Below are 17263 nucleotides of genomic sequence, written 5' to 3'. Positions count from 1 at the left end.
GCAGGCTAATTTTTTTGATTTATTGTAGAGATGAGGTCTCGCCTGCCCAGGCGGGTCTCGAACCCACAGGCTCCGGCAATCCACTCACCTCAGCCTCCCAAAGGCGCAGGATTAAAGGCTGAGCCACCGAGCCTGGCTCTTTTTATTTTTAATATTCACACAAGCTTCAGTTTTTAAAAATTTTGCTTTCAGACTGTGCCTGTGTCTTCAACAGTTTCACAGTGACTTTCTGTTCTTTGATAAGGGAAACACACATGGTCCTGTCATGAACACATTTAGCACACTTGCAACCACCATGGGCCCTGCTGACATGTTTTGTTCTGGATGACCTCACAAGAACTTTACTCACAGTACAAGCCCCTCAAAGTCAACCTGGGCGCACACCTCGGGCAGATTTAAGGCTTTTCTCAACTTCCCTGGTATATTGCAATTACATTACCAGAGGTTCGGCGCAGCCTAGCTTTGTTAGAAGCTGTATTGTAGGAAGGCCTAGGATGGTGTGTCAAACACTGGACCACTCTGAGAATATCTAGCCAGCATGCCTGGAAGAGCAGAGATACTGCATTTTTAACCCACTCCCAGGTAATGCCAATGTTAGTCAAAGTGTGGCCCATGGGTCTCACTTCAATTAGCAACAATTAGTAAAAATACACATCAGTCTATTCTGTAGTTTCATTAACTGGAACACCGATGGAAATTATTTCTAAACTAGAAAAAAATCACGGTTAATAGAAGGCAGACAGGTATTCCCGATGGAAAAAGTCATACTACACTGCCACAATGGACACCCAACGATAAGAAGCAAATAATTCAGGAAATACATCAGACTCTGAAAACTGTCACAAAAGCTCAGTAACGGACGTGCTGCTCAAATCTGCATATGAAATATACAAGAGAGTTGTCACTTGAATTTAAAATGAAAGCACTTAGCGCATGCAAGCTTTTAATAAATCCTACTTGATGATGACACCAACTTTCTAATCATGTGGATGATGGTGGGGAGAAAGCAGGGCATGCATGCAATTTCATTTTATTAACTTGATGATATGTCTGAAAACAGACTTTTCATGACTCGGAAAAGAAATTTCCCAGGGCTGCGTTAGCAGAACAAGCATGTCCCATGAATGGTTTTGTGGCCTTCGCCCATATGCTGTGATTAGACCCTAAAACACGTGATGATGCCAGTTTTTAAACTTCTGTGAACAACCGACTGAACTCTCCGTTTTAAGGCAGGATAGTTCTTTCTCATTTATCCGAACCTCGGATGGCTCTGCCTGTCCTTTTAGTTCCTGATTACGAGTAAGAAGGCACTGAAGGAAAAGGAACAGAATGATGGCCCGGGGGGGTCAACGGCAGAGGTACAGTGACAGGACCCATCAAATGCAATGGTTTCAAACACTTTCAGTGCATTAGGGACAAAATGAAAACCCTTTCAGCACTTGATATTAAGTACATTAAACTTCTATTTACAAGGCTCCATCTACTGCTTGCTGTGGTAGTCATAATCATTTTTCACAGCGGTGAAGCCTCTCAAATATTTAATAAATATTTCTTTCTCAAGATCCATATAGTCTTGGGGCTATTTGCTCAAGGACGTCAAGCATCACAAAGAGAAGCAATTGTTTTATGTTTTTAAGTAGTGTTTTCAAGCAAGTGTCATTTATCATCAAGAGTACTTGCATGTCCTTCCCAAGTTGAAGTCTATGTCTATACATTTAATGGCCAAAGTGCTTACAAGAGCTCTTTTAGCTGCATTCTAACCAAAAACATTCAAGGATTTCCAAACATGACTTGGGAACAAAGATCACCATTCTGTTTTCAACTATCACCCACTTAGGTCCAAACTTCTCCGTCAGACCCTTTTAATAACCTCATAATGGGTTATACTGAAGCCAGGCCTTCCCTCCCCTTTAAATCCATGCCAAATAATTCACAAGATTAACCTTCCCGATGATTAATCCTATGGTTCACCTACTCAAGGCCCTTAATCGTCCCTTGTTGCCTATGGAATTAAGGACAAAATGTCTAAGCTTTAACAAAGCCATATCCTTGATCCCCCAGTCATATCTCCAGAATTATTTCTCAGTTTCTTGAAGTCATCATTTACTATAAGCCTTAAATTCTTCCTTCTTTCCATTTCCTCCAGTTCCCTACACTTAGAGAAAGTTTTCACTGTCTCTGCCAATTCCACTAATTCCCATCTCTCACACCTATTTTAAATGCTATCTCCTCCTCATCTCCCATGAAGCCTTGTTCTGATCTTCCAATTAGATAAGCTTTTAATATTGTTTTTATTTTTTTTAACTCTTAGCACCCTGTGACACTGCTCTTCATTGAAAGAGCCTTTATTGTATCTCCCTGGTACATAATAGACTCTTGGTAAATACTGATAACAACAAATTGAACGATACACTTCTCATAATAATGATTAGTGTGATAATTAAATAAAGCATTTTGAAATTACTTAGCTCTTTTAACGGAATAAATATCACAGAAGGTTCATTGCAATCATGAGGACTACAGGAATCTGTTCTGTTAAAATAAGAAATTCAATTAACTAAAAACATTTCCATCTGAAAAGAGACCTCAGATTTTGATTGGCTGTACTAATTAAACATGAGGGTGGCAGCCATTCCAGATGGTAAAGACATATTTATAAAAAGTTTTACACAGAGAACTTCAGTGTAAAAAAGGACATTTAAGTTCATCTAGTTTAAGCCAGCTTCTGAATCATTTATTCTGCAAACAATTATCTCTTTCCAAACTCTACTTAATTCCCTCTACAAAAGTGAACTGGAAATTCACTTTTGTAGAGCAGCCCTTTCATTTGAGAAGTGGGTCTAATTTCTTGATCACTCTTCTTTAATACAATGTTGCTGCAACTCATTTGCAAAACATCATTCTCTTGTATAAGACTCCCTCATCTGTTTATCCCCAAAGAGACTTCAAATGTTCAAAAACGATGGCTCTGGTCACCACAAGTTTTGTCTTCTTCTAACTTACCCTTCTCAATTCTTCTAATTAACTTGTTATATTTTATTTCTTTTGACTTCCTGGTCATTTTACCTGTATGTGCTCTCCAGTTTATCAATATAATCTTCAAATACAGTTCCTAGAAGGTAGGATGGGCCAAAGAGTACAGATAGCATGATCACCTTTAGATATCAGCTTATTATGTTTTATTCATCCAAAGTTCCCATTAACATTTTTGACAGTTTTGAGATATAGCACGCTACTTTTGAGCTGCATTAACTCCAAATATTTGCTCTAGTTCTGAAAATTTTAGTCTTCATCACATAAATTCAATCATTTTTTGCTAGCTTGGCAAAACCTTTTCTGTCATTAACAATTTTGAATCATACTTGGTATCCCACAGGAAAATTGTTGATACCAGAATGTGTCTTCTAGGATCTTAAAAACATGAATTTGTTTCTTTAGTACAGTACTGGTCTCTTCACACTAACCAAAGTTTCTGCATTGAGAGCAAAATGAGCTATTCTAAATTGTGCCAAGGAAGCTTACTGTAGCTATTTAGTGAAATTAGAACAAACAAGAAAATTTGTCACCACTTATAATGCAGCACTAATTCATTTTCCATGTCTGAAAAATGTAATTATATGTTTTTTGTAATATAAAGACATTGCTGTATATACTTAACATAAACATTTTGCAAATCTAAACTAATTGAAATACATGTTTTAAAAGTAGAATGGTTTTAAAATTACAAGTTATATGAATTAGGAATTCAAGGGAATGATTGAAAAATCCATTTTTGTTTACTCCAAAGGTAAACGGCCTTATAAAAATAACTTCTCTGTTCCTTAGAATTGTGAATTGATTTCTTATTGGACAAAAAGTAGCATCGATTTAGACTAATAAACTGTTAAATTAGTACTACTTGGGGGGGGCACCTGACACTGGTACCTTTTGAAAAAGAAAATAGAACTGTGTAGCTGGAATCAAAAGGTGTCCCCAGTAGAGTTTGAGAATAATTCAATTTTATTTTGTCAGGTAAATATTTATAGAAATGTGTGAAGTAGAATAACAATTTAAATCAATGGTGATACTTGATGTAAGTCAGTTGCTGTTGGATACAGAGGGAGGGTCCCCATGGCTTCTTCCATGTTTCCAGAGATCTTTCTCATGTCACATATAACCTTAGCTTCAATGGCATATTTATTTTCGTTGTTATTCAGTTGGGAGAAACATCTTCAATCATAACTGAATCTCAAATGCATTTCAGTAATTGCATCTAGCTATGAGGAGACTATTTTTTTTTTAAGTGACATATGATTTGGAATGAAGGAAAGTATTGTCAAGTCATGGCTTCTCTAGATTTTATATTCAGATGACATATCCTAGGCATGAAACACTCTAGGCAGTTACAGTGAAATTCCGGATTTGGTTTATCTATTTCAGTTACATTGGGACTTCCAGGAAACTTGGCTCCCCAGTCTCCATTTTTAGGCTCTGGAAAGCAAATGGTGCAATCAAAAGAAAAATTCCCTTCTTTTGCAGTATCTCAAGGTGGGTGCTGCACCCCAGCTGTCCCACAGAAATAATTGATTGGCTTTACTTCTCAGCCCCACACTCCTGTTTTCCTTATCTTGTTAATAATGATATCAAATTAAAACGCATATTATGTCACTGTGGAAGATAAACACATGGACGAAATCTCTGAAGTTTGCCTGAAGAAGAGAGAGATGGAAATGTGTGGGAAGGTGTGGAGGGCATGTCGGCCCATTTTGCTTTTAGGGGGTGGGTGAGCAAGAGTTATTTTTGAGCAATTTAGAAACATATTGACTCTTAAAAACATTCATTGGTAGTGATAACCCATCTGCAGTCATCCTAAGAGGCTGCCAAATCACCAGCACTGTAGCCCCAAAACCATGGGGATCTTGGATATTCAACTCAGCTATATTTTGGGAATCATTTTGACCTTGATTCTTTTTTTAAAAAATAACTACATTTCTAGATATTGCTAGTGATAGTTTAAACCAGCAACTCTTTCCTATTCCAACTAAAGCACCTGTATACATGCATCCTCAGATTCCCACATTCAATACAGCTGCAAGGTATCCATGGCTTGCATGCAACCAACGTTCAGCTGCATTATTTTTATCACTCCTCACACTCACGTTCTTGAAAAAGTAGTTTACGTTCATGATTCCCCTGCTTCATTTTCGTTCATGAGATTCAGGAAGTCACTTCTGTCCTTGCTACTCCACTGAAACTGTTCCCCTTAAGATCTCCAAGAGTTAAATGGTGAAGATCTCTGTTCTAATAGATACAATCAAATAGGCTTCATAGGCTTATTTTAAAAATGTCTCCCGCCATGATAAAATATGTTGGGGGTGGTGATGGAAGGCGGGACTTAATTATTTCATACTATATTTATAATCACTTCATGACCTTTACTTTACACTTAGAAGGACTTGTACAAACTTTTTGAATATCAGGGCAGCACAATGACAGATGAGGAAGTCATCAATCCATTTTGAATCCCAGAAGTCTGGCTAGCCTCCACAGATGCTTTGGAAAGGGTTGGATGCTTTTGTGTTCTTCCCTTTAAGAAGAGCATGAAACAGGCTGGCGGGGATTTCTGCAGTGCTCCCTCAGGCCAAGTCTCCACTGACACAAGGAAGGAGTCTATCCCTGCCACGTTGGTCATGTGTACCTGGAATATGCAACTCGAAGAATTCCAAGCTTCTTGTCCTTTCTTTTCAGACAGCAATCATGTATCACAGTCATAGTTTTTTTTAAAGGACTTGAGGGAAGCATGAGAAAGGAGAATTCAATGAAGTTTCAAGAATGTGAATACCTCTTAGTGAATTTTTAAGAAGAGAGAAGTAGGCGCAGCTATCGATGGTGGCAGAATTTTCCATAATTTTTTTTGTAATAACTGAGATTCATCGAATTCTAGAAACGTGCCTACAAGTTTGGGCAAGTCATTTCATTTCTGAATCTCTCACACCTCTACTTCCCCAGTTGCAAAATGCTCATTCTAGCTTTTTTCCTACTTAATGGGATGTGTTTTTAGTATCAAATAAGATCAAATATGCTTGCAAAGCAGTAGCGCTCCCTGCAAATGATTGCTGACTTAATATAATAAGTCATGAAAAAATCCTCAAAGCCGTTGCATTTCATTTGGATCCACACCAAATTTAGAAGTTTTTGGTCAATATTCCAGAGTTTTATTTCTCCTGACATATTTTGATTTGTTTTCTTGTGTTTTCTGTTCACTGTACATCAGATCTGCCCAGCTGGTGTTCTGCATCTGAGGTACAGGTGTACTGCAGGAAATTGACCCCCTTACTGCTTGGTTCCATGGCAGTTAGAGCCTCTTTCCTGGTTATCTTGAGCCTTAACTGGCCTCTAGGCCTACACGAGTTATCAGATGCCAGTGACTTCCTGGTCAGAACACAAAGAGCTGTGGCCACTCATTCACAGCTCTCCACACCATGCTGAGCGTGGCCAAGAGACACTCTGTTTCCCCAGCATCTGTCTTGGCATCTCTCTGCAGAGTCTACTGATTCCCAAGAGGGTTGGTAAAGTGACTGAAGAATTTTATTTACCTGGCCCTCAAGAAGGAAGGAGTCCAACCAATGTGTGACCAGTGTGGAGATGGAAAGATGGACAGGGAACGCCTATGAAATGCAGCAGCCCTGAATTTCTAGCTTAAAAGTAGAAGACTCTCTTCATTTCCCACTGAGGTAGTTTTTGTGACATCCAAAGCATCTACAAGTGACAGCTATAATACTGCCTTCATATTCTGTAAATCAGAAGTTCATTAGTATTTTCAATGTTTGATATTAGCTTTTTTATTAGATTAGAAACTTGATGTCTGAAAACAAAATACTTTGTTTGGAATTTGTTATTTTTCCCAAGTGATTTTTACGATAATTATTTGACATGAAGATATATAAAAAAGAATTGCCAAGACTATAGATAGCTCAACTCCCTCAGGTACACAAAAAATCGTTTTGGCCTGTGTGCGTGTTTTTGCTTTTTGGGTTTTTTTGAGCCAGAGTCTTACTCTGTTGTTCAGGCTGGAGTGCAGTAGCATAATCACAGGTCACCATAGATTCAACCTTCTGGGCTCAAGCAATCCTCCTGTTTCAGTCTCCCAAGTAGCTGGGACTACAAGTGCACACTGCCAAGCCTGACTTATTGTTTTATTTTTGTAGAGATTAGGTCTTGTTATGTTGTCCAAGCTGGTCTTTAACTCCTAGGCTCAAGCAATGCTCCCATCTCAGCTTCTCAAAGTGCTGGGATTATAGGTGTGAGACACCACGCTTGGCCATATAACTTTATGTGTGCTTTTCTATGAAAAAGACAGGGAAGCACTGTTTTCAGATTACTTAAGGGCTTTACCATATAAAGAATTTAGTTGTACAAAAATATTCTAAAGGAGTCATTTTAGTAGACATTTTTCTTTCTAGCTGTGAAATGCATTCTTTGTCCAGCATGGGAAATTGAAAAAAAGTAGTTTCTTCATGGCTCTGTAAGTGACACTGACCCAAAACCTATTCCTTTTTCTTTTCCTTTTTAATTAGCTTTTGGAGAAAATACTGAGTAGTTGCTTCGAATTCAGGTATTCTGCTGTAATGTAAAAATAAAAAAGGCAAATAAAATAATGTGTTGAGTACATATTACATTCTGGAAATTATGCTAAACTTTAAAAAATATTTGTTTAATATTCACAACTGGGTTTGAAATTAGCATGCCATCTTCACACAAGAAAACTGAGGCTGAGTTACTTGATAAAGATTATATGCTAATACTTGAAATAACTAGCCTTCAAATTCTGGAGCTTCTGATTCTAATAGCATGTGATCTATAACTCTCTGCAATTGAAGAAAACTTATACTATTAACATGATAAGTATGTTGCTATCCATGAGCATTATTATACACATTAGAAACATATATTTCTTCACACCAAAAAACATTTTTTAACTAGAAGATATATAAGAATTTAAGATAATAAAGTAGCAAAGCAATACGGTACCACAGATATTGCATTTTTTGGAAATGTTTGAGTTTACTAAGAAAAAGAATTCAATATTAAATCACTGAAAATTATGTGACTGAAAAAGCTAGATGAGAGTTTAATTATTTGTTTAGCTTTCACCACATCATTAATTTTCAGGAACAACTGAACACCACATCACATTACAGCAGAATACCTGAATATTTATTTTTTGAAGCCTGTTTTCTCCAATCTAAATATAGACCCTATGCAGAATTTCAAAGAATGCTGAAAGATCACAGAGAAACAAACAAATTTTTAAAAAATATTAAACATACAACCAATGTCAGTTGCATTTTCTTTGTCACTCCTCACACTCAAGTTCTTGGAAAAGTAGTTTACACTCATGGCTCCACTGCTTCCCTTTCAGATCCTGAGATCAAGGAAGTCACTTCCATTCCTACTGTTCCACTGAAACTGTTCCCCGTATGACCTCCAAGGACCCAAATGCTGAACCAATGGGCCTCTTATATATATATATATATATTCCTCCCCCCAATACCCCTTAAGTGCTATATTTATATTTCCATATGTTCAATTCTCGGCCATCTTTTCTTTCTATTTTCCCATCTGAAAATTCCTTGCTCATTCAAAAAAAATTATTCCCAAGATTCAGTTATTGTGAAATCTGTATTTTCTCTTTCCAATCTAGACCAAACTTTGGACCACAATGGTGGCTAGTTACGAGATACATCTTTTATGTTTTATGTTTTGCCGAGTAGCAAATCTAGCTTCTTCAAACAGAACTCATCTTTGTCTCCACTATATTATATGGAATCATGGGAACTCCCACACAACTGCCTCTTCCTCACACCACATGTAACTGGTCATGAAGTAATCTCAATTAGACACCCTAAGTTTAGCTTGAGAACTTGTTAGTTCTGCTCCTCCATCCCTGCTGCAATTGTCTTAACTCAAGTTGTAAAGGGCCCTGGTACTGATTATTGCAACAATCAAACTGACTTCCTCTTCTCAATTTTGATCTTCTCAATGATATTTTATTTTGGCTTCCTAGAAAGTCTTTCTTGGTGGCAACTATGATAATTGCATCCCTCCTCCTACAGTCCAAACTCCTTACCTTGGAATAAGAGTTCTGGGAAATTTATCCTTGCCCTTTTTTTTTTTTTTTTTTTTTTTTTTTTGAGTTGGAGTCTCACTCTGTCACCCAGGCTGGAGTGCAGTGGTACACTCACTTTTTTTTGTTTTGTTTTTTGGCGGTTTTTTTAAACCTATGCTCCATACATAGTGAAGCATGCATAGTTTATGATATGTCTTAAATCTGAACACATCCATCTGGAATACTTTTCTCTATTCCTTTTGTCCACCAAATTCTTACTCATTCTTTCATACAGATGTCAATATTTGTCTATTACATAAACCAAATCCCTCTTCTAGAATCTGAAACATGTTGATGACGATGTTCTTCTTCATTTGGGAATGAATAACGTCTTTTCCAGACATTTTCCTGGCACAACATGCTGAATATGAGTTATTACTCCAATAACCTAGGAGATTCCTGAAAATAAGTATTTGGATTTTTATTTTCCCTGAAAGTCTGTAGCACAGTGCTAAGCCCATTATGCCCCATAGATATCTATATATTAGATATACATGATTGAAACTTAGGTAATAGGCTTTCTAAAATTCTCACTTTATTCAAAATTCAATTGGTATGTCATATTCTTCTTGATAATTCAAAATGATCGTGGCTGAGGTATGAGTGACTATATGTACATTTATTGATAAAAATTGGGTATAGGAGTTCAAATAAACCATCGGATAAAGCATTCTACAATCTGTACCAAGTCACTTGGCTTCATTTCTTATGTGTAAAAAGGAGTATTAATCATAAAACCAGCCGGGCTTGGTGCCTCAGCCTGTAATCCCAGCACTTTGGGAGGCCGAGGTGAGTGGATTGCCTAAGCCCGCGGGTTCGAGACCCGCCTGGGCAACTTAGCAAGACCTCATCTCTACAATAAATCAAAAAATGAGCCGAGCATGGTAGCACACTCCTGTAGTTCCAGCTACTTGGAAGGCTGAGGCTGAAGGATCGCTGGAGCCCAGCAGGCCGAGGCTGCAGTGGCCGGGAGCAGCCACTGCACTCCAGTCTGGGTGACAGGGTAAGACTCCAACTCAAAAAAAAAAAAAAAATCATAAAACCATTTGTGACGATTTAAACACATACTTAATGTAATTATATTAGTATTGTTTCCAGCCTTCAGTATGTATTCAAGAAATGTACTCCCTTTTGTGATTTTCCTCTCCCATCACAGTACTCTCACTCCTTAATTTGGTTTACATTCATTAAAAATGGAGCAATATATAAATTTCCATGAAAATTTCCCATTATTGGAAAGACTATTGGCAAATCAAATTAGCCTTAGGGAGTTCCTTATTATATTTTCCATTGTGGGAGAGGCTTTATAATCTATCACCAAAATTGTAGAAGTTGCCATTAGGATTTATACCACAACTTCCAATTTAGGACATATGGGACACATAGTAGCTTGTAAAGCAAGAGTATGAAACTGATTATCTTCTCATGAGAATAATGATTTTTTGTGTGTGCTCAGAGTATGAACAATTACTGGGTCACAAAGGCCATGTGGCATATGAGTGACCAGAAAGGATGTCGTGGCTTTCCAACAGAATCAAATGCAGTGTCTCTGGAAACAGACACAGAGAAAAAGCTAGAGCCAAGGAATATGGTGACAGAATATTGGATGAGATTCACTGCACAAAGGAACGTGAGATTAAAAGAAAAGTTAACTCGGGATGTGTTGTGAAATTTTTTTCAATGTCACTAATCATGTTTCTTATTAAATACCTCTCTTTAGTTGATTCCATATCATAAAAATAAATCTGCAGAACACCCCATGGCTTCTTATTCTTTAGGACACACTCTACTACTACTCATTATTTTTGGATACTTGGTAAGACGTTTTTGGAGTCATGGAAAAATTATCACCTATATCTGTGATCTGAAACAGTCACTGGAAGAGAATATACACCATAATCACCGTTTATAGTAATGGAACAATCATCTTTAAATGTAACTAATAGTATTTTAAAAGTTATGTTTTCATCATTTAACCTTTTGTGAGGTAATCTTTTAAAAACATTTGTTAAAACATTAGTTTATCCATGAAAATCGCTCTAACTAAAATATAATTGCAAAAAATTTCATATTAATTTCTCAATTTTTCTAAGTTATATTTAGTCACTTTTAATTGTCACATAACAGGAGGATTTTAAGATGCTATTCTAAAATTATAGTTCTCTGTAGAAATCATCCTTTGATATGATTTATTCTTTTAGAGATAAGGAAAATTTGCATTTTCTACTAATTAGTAGATGCTTACATGCTGAAAAATATAATTATAACTGAGTATTGGCAACTGATATACTGTATTTTACACTCTAGAAGAGACAATCAACAAAACAGACCAATAACTATAATTGATCTCATGGGTTTTTGCTGTCAATTGTGGAAATGGTAGTTTAATTCCATGCCTGAGGTCACAATGAATTAATGGATCTGTCTCTTAAAAAAAATAAAAGAAAAGAAATTTGAAAAGGATTTGGGAATATGGCAGCTGAAGGAGAAGTGAAGTTTTGGTTCACTGAATCTCTGTTATGTATTTCGGAATAATGCAGCACGAGAAGGTCCTTTGGCTATTTTAAACAAACCACCACCAGAGGCCCAGAGCACGAGTATGACTTATGACTGACAGTGGAGTCAGAATTATTAAACTTCCTTAAAAATAATTAGACCCCTCAGGAGCGGGATTTGTGCACATTGTTTGCTAGTCTCCCAATGCATAAACCACTACTTATAATCAAAACGCAGATAATACAGTTTAATTAACATAACCACCTGTCTTGCTTCCTTCTGTCCTCCCATTCTTCAATCTTTTGGGGCACTCAACTAGAAAAGATACTGTCAACTGCTCCTATGATGGTTATTTAGGAATGCTGCTGCAAAGTTCAATACCACAAAAACAGAAGAGATTATGGGATTTGGTTTTTAGTTGAATTATATAAACCTTTTGCCACTGTATAATTTTTGAGAGAAAATATTCAATCCATGTTCCACTAAACTGATACCACGTATCTTCTTACACCGGGGAGTGTTGGACATTTATCACAATATTCCTGTGTAAAACAGTTCCGAATGATGTCAACGATTTTCTTCTTACATTTATTTGATTGCACGTTCACAGCAAAACAAACAAAAAACTGTCTGCACATCCTCTCCATACATGCATACTTTTACTTAGATAATATATACATACACTCCCCTGTTCATTCATTTGAAACATTACAAGGTATATACATAAAAGTTATTGAACAACGGAATGGTATTAAAAGAAAGAAAATGTCTTATGATTTTTTTCCCCATATTAGAACAGATTGTCTTGTGCCCAGCCCATATTGCAAAACACAATATTCTTACATCAAGAGATGAAGACAAGGAAGAAAATGTGTACACAAGATAGACCAAATACTGGACATCTGTGAAGGGTTTTGTGACCGGAACACTCTTGTTTCCTACCGTTAAATTCCTGTCTTATGTGACTAATAATTACCCTAAAATTGCCTGGTCAGACTTTCTATCATGAGTTCCTAGAAGGAAACAAGAATTCCAAAACTGGAGTAATTCTTGTGCCACATGCATAACCTCTTTGGCTTCAGGACTCCCCCATGGTCCAGTGAGTTAAAATGAGGTCATCAGAATAAGTATTTTAAAGATGTGCCAAGGCACAATGTCAAATGATGTGATAAAACAAATGGGCTTCTGGGAACCTGTTGCAAACAGTCCTGCCTCACAGCCAAAGAAGAGGTGGTTTTTAAAAAGAATATTCTATGCACACCTGGCCATGTAGAGAATGGCATGCCAGGCTCAGTATCCAGTGACAGATGTAATGAACCAAAGGACATTCTCTGTATGGGCTCAATTTTGAAAAGTGTTGGAAACATATCAGCTTGAGGGATTATTTTTTCTAATCCATATCCATTCACTAGCTGGCACTCTATCAGTTGATACTCTTTCAAAAAAGAGAAAGAGACTAAAACTTTTTTTTAAATGGGATATTCCTAGCTTGGAAGCCAAATATCCACCCAAGAATTTCACTGATTTTTTTCTTGGCAACTGGCTTTCCTGGAACCATCTCTGTCTGATTGGTAAGTCATTCCTAAAAGGTAAAAACATTGTACAATATCTTAGCCCAGAAAAGACTTGGCAGAATGTGTAAGAAAGAAATATAATCTATATCAAAGAATATCCTCAATGTTGAGAGGAAGCTATTTTAGAAAGTTGATACACCAAACCCAGCTAATTTCTTCTGGAATATGTCCCTTCATAATGCAGGGAGGACAGGCCTTTCCAACTGACCCTAAATTCTTTGCCAAAAGCAAGTTTCATCACTCAGCACTACAACAAATCATCACCAGGCCAAAAAAAAAAAAGCCAAACTGCTTTGAGAATTACATTTTAAATCTCACATTCTCCAGATTTTCATTGGAGATTAATTCCATTTACCACGGAATAGATATGACCTTGCATTCAGTATAGTTTTGGCCAGTTGATTCTAGCAGGAAACATATTTCCCCACACACCTATGGAACACATTGTGTCTCTACACACGGAGATTTGGAGGCCCAGGTACACAGAGCATAAAGTATTCTGCCAATTTACGGAAAAAGAGCTTTTTTTAGGGTACTCAAAGAATTAAAAGTTTGACAGCTTTTATATTGAGTTTATAAGCTCTTATATAACTTAAATATCCCTATTTAGCTCTTGGATAGTGAATTTTGCATAATAGACAATGACAGAGGTAGGGTTTCTTTTCATGGCTTAGTGTATCCCAGACAAGAATAAGTGTAAACTTGACCAGAAAAGGAAGAGAGTAGGAGGGATTAGGGGGAACCATCTGGTGCCAGATATGTTCATGGACTCGTATGAATACAGAGCTGAAGGATTTAGGAAGATGCCACACCCAGATATACCAAGGTTTGGCAGATTGATTATTTCAGGTTGCAGATACTTGAGAAATTGTAGTTGCAGAATAAACATCTGACCTGCCCTTTCCTTCCCAAAGCAAGTCATGAAAATTTCTTTGAAAAAAGATGTGTATGGTGATAGGTAAGGATCTTGTATTATTCTTCTGCATGTGATCAGTCAGTTTCCCCAGAACCATTTACTAAATAGGTTCTCCTCTCCCCAGTGGTTGTTGTTGGAAGCTTTGTCAAAGATAAGTTGGATGAGAAAATGAGGTTTTGATTCCAGAATCTCTGTCCTGTTCCATTGGTCTATATGCCTGTTTTTGCATCATACCAGATCTTGATTACTGTATCCTTAAAATAAAGTTTAAAGTTTGGGGGTGTGATACCTTCCACTTAGTTTTTTTGCTCAGGATTATTTTGGCTATTCATGGTCATTTACAAAGACCTAAATGTAAAACCCTAAACTTTAAAAATCTTAGAAAATGGGCTGGGCTCGGTGGCTCAGCCTATAATCCCAGCGCTTTGGGAGGTCAAGGTAAGTGGATTACCTGAGCCCGTGGGTTCAAGACCCACCCGGAAAACTTGGCGAGACCTCATTTCTATATAATAATAATAATAATAATAAAAACTAGCCAGGCATGGTAGTGCTAGCCTGTAGTTCCGGCTACTTGAAAGGCTGAGGCAGAAGGATCGCCAGAGCCCAGCAAGTGGTCAGGAGTGTGTCACTGCACTCCAGCCTGGGTGACAGAGTGAGACTCCAACTCAAAAAAAAATAAATCTTAGAAAATGCAGGAGGTACCCTTACAGAAATTGGAATAGACAACCAATTTCTGATCAAAACCCCAAAAGTCCGTACCATAAAAAATAAGATAGAAAAGTGGGACCTCATCAAACTGAAAAGCTTCTGTAAAGTAAAAGAAACCATCAAGAGAGTGAAGAGACAGCCCACAGAATGGGAAAAAATATCTGTCAACTGCATATCTGACAAAGGCCTAACATCCAAGATCTACAAGGAACTCAAATGTGCTGAAAGAAAAAAAAACAAAAAGTCCCATTAAAAAGTAGGCAAAAGACACTTCTCAAAAGAAGACATATAAGCAGCCAACAGACATATGAAAAAATGCTCAACCTCACTAATCATCTGAGAAATTCAAATCAAAACCACATTGAGATACCACTCAACTCCAGTAAGAATGATCATCATTAAGAAAACAAAAAACAACAGATGCTGGCAAGGATGCAGAGAAAAGAGAAAGCTTTTTTACACTGTTGGTGGGAATGCAAACTAGTTCAACCTCTATGGAAAACAGTGTGGCGATCCTAAAAGAACTAGAAATTGACCTTCCATACTACCCAGCAATCCCTCTTCTGGGAATATACCTGGAGAAACTTAAATCACTCTACCACTGTTGTAAATAGTGCTGCACACACGTTTATTGCAGCACTATTTACAACAGCCAAAATATGGAACTAACCATGCTGCCCATCAAAACTAGGCTGGATTAAAAAAAAAAATGTGGTACATATACACGATGGAATATTATGCAGCCAAAAAGAAAACAAAATTATGAACTCCACAGCAATTTGGATGGATTTAGAGTCTATCATAGTGATTTATCACAGAAAGAAATAACTGAATACCGTATGTTCTCACTCATGAGCAGATCCTGAAATTTATCATAATACTATAAGAAAGGGATTGGCAGTAGCCAGAAACTGCCCGGGGTGGGTGTGAGGAGGCATATAACATTAATCAGGGTACCTGATCTCAACCCAGGAAAAGTGGGAACCAAAGGGAGACCCAAACTTTACCTGTATGATGACCGCTTTATACTTAATCCTGAACTGTATCCCACATCTTTAAAATAAAAAAAAATTTTAAAAAGAAAAATGATGCCTCTCCTGTACCAGGATGAGTAACTACCTTTGATCACTAGAGATTGGGAGTTGATGCTGCAGCAGATCTGTGTAAATAAAGTTACTAAAACAGCCTTTACATTCCATTAGCTTCAATCCCCACCACACCGTCTCCTAGTGATGTCCGCAAGATTCACTGCCCCATTCCAATCCCTTTGTCTTGTCATTTCCTCACAAGTTTTTCATTTCTTTCTCCAAAAGGTCTAAAAACTTTCTGCTTTGGCTATTTCTTCAGATCTTCACTCTCTTGGGAGGGTTCCTATGTACATATAAAAGCGAATAAAGTTTGTGTGCTTTTCTGCTGGTCATCTGTCTGATGTCGATTTGGTGTCTAGACCCAGCAGAGGATCCCAAGTAGGACTAAGATGGGAAGAGGTGATCGTTATCCTCCTTCAAACATCCTTCTGGGATAACTGACTTAAATCTCCAGGAGAGCAGTCTGGAAGAGAATCAAGTCTGCTAGTAACCAGACACAGCGATTAAGCTAGGTGGCATTTAGCCTGTACAAAAATGTTCTGCTGTAATACACATAGACACACTTTCATATAGTATTTCATTTTATTTTTAACTTCCTATGTTAAAGTTGTGGAGTACAATTCAGGGTTAGGCATACACGTGTTCATTATGCAGGTACCTTTGCTGATGAGTATGCCCCCCCTTCTCTGGCAGTTTGCCAATCCCTTTCTTATAGTAGTATGATAATTGTTCAATATGCACTTATGAGTGAGAACATGTGGTACTCGGTTCTTTGTTTCTGTGATAGATCACTAAGTATTACAGACTCTATGTCCATCCAAGTTGCTGTGAAGTTCATAATTTTGTTTTTTATGGTTGCATTATATTCCATTATGTATATGTATCCCATTTTTTTTTTTATCCAGTCCTCTTTCGATGGGTAGCACGATTGGTTCCATGTTTTTGCTATTGTGAATAATGCTGCAATAAATATGCGTGTGCAGGTATCTTTTTTATACAGTGATTTAACTTCCTCCGGGTATATTCTCAGTAGGCGGATTGTGGGGTCATATGGAAGGTAGATTTTTAGCTCTTTTAGGAATCTCCACACTGTTCTCCACAGAGGCTGTACTAGTTTACACTCCCACCAAGAGTGTAGAAGTGTTCTCATATGGTATTTCTAAAATAATAGATAAGAAACTTCCTTTGAAAGTTTGCAAATGACAGAGATGCAGAAGACGTGAATCCTGGTCTAAAAAGTCTCAGTCATAGCTGGGCTCTGTGGCTCAGCCTGTAATCCCGCGCCTTTGGGAGGCTGAGGTGAGTGGATTGCCTGAGCCCGCGGGTTTGAGAC

This window comes from Carlito syrichta, unplaced genomic scaffold (genome assembly GCF_000164805.1).
Source record: "Carlito syrichta isolate Samal-C Ts95f unplaced genomic scaffold, Tarsius_syrichta-2.0.1 Scaffold305157, whole genome shotgun sequence".
Taxonomy (NCBI): Eukaryota; Metazoa; Chordata; class Mammalia; order Primates; family Tarsiidae; genus Carlito; species Carlito syrichta.
Note: the sequence above shows the minus strand (reverse complement) of the source record.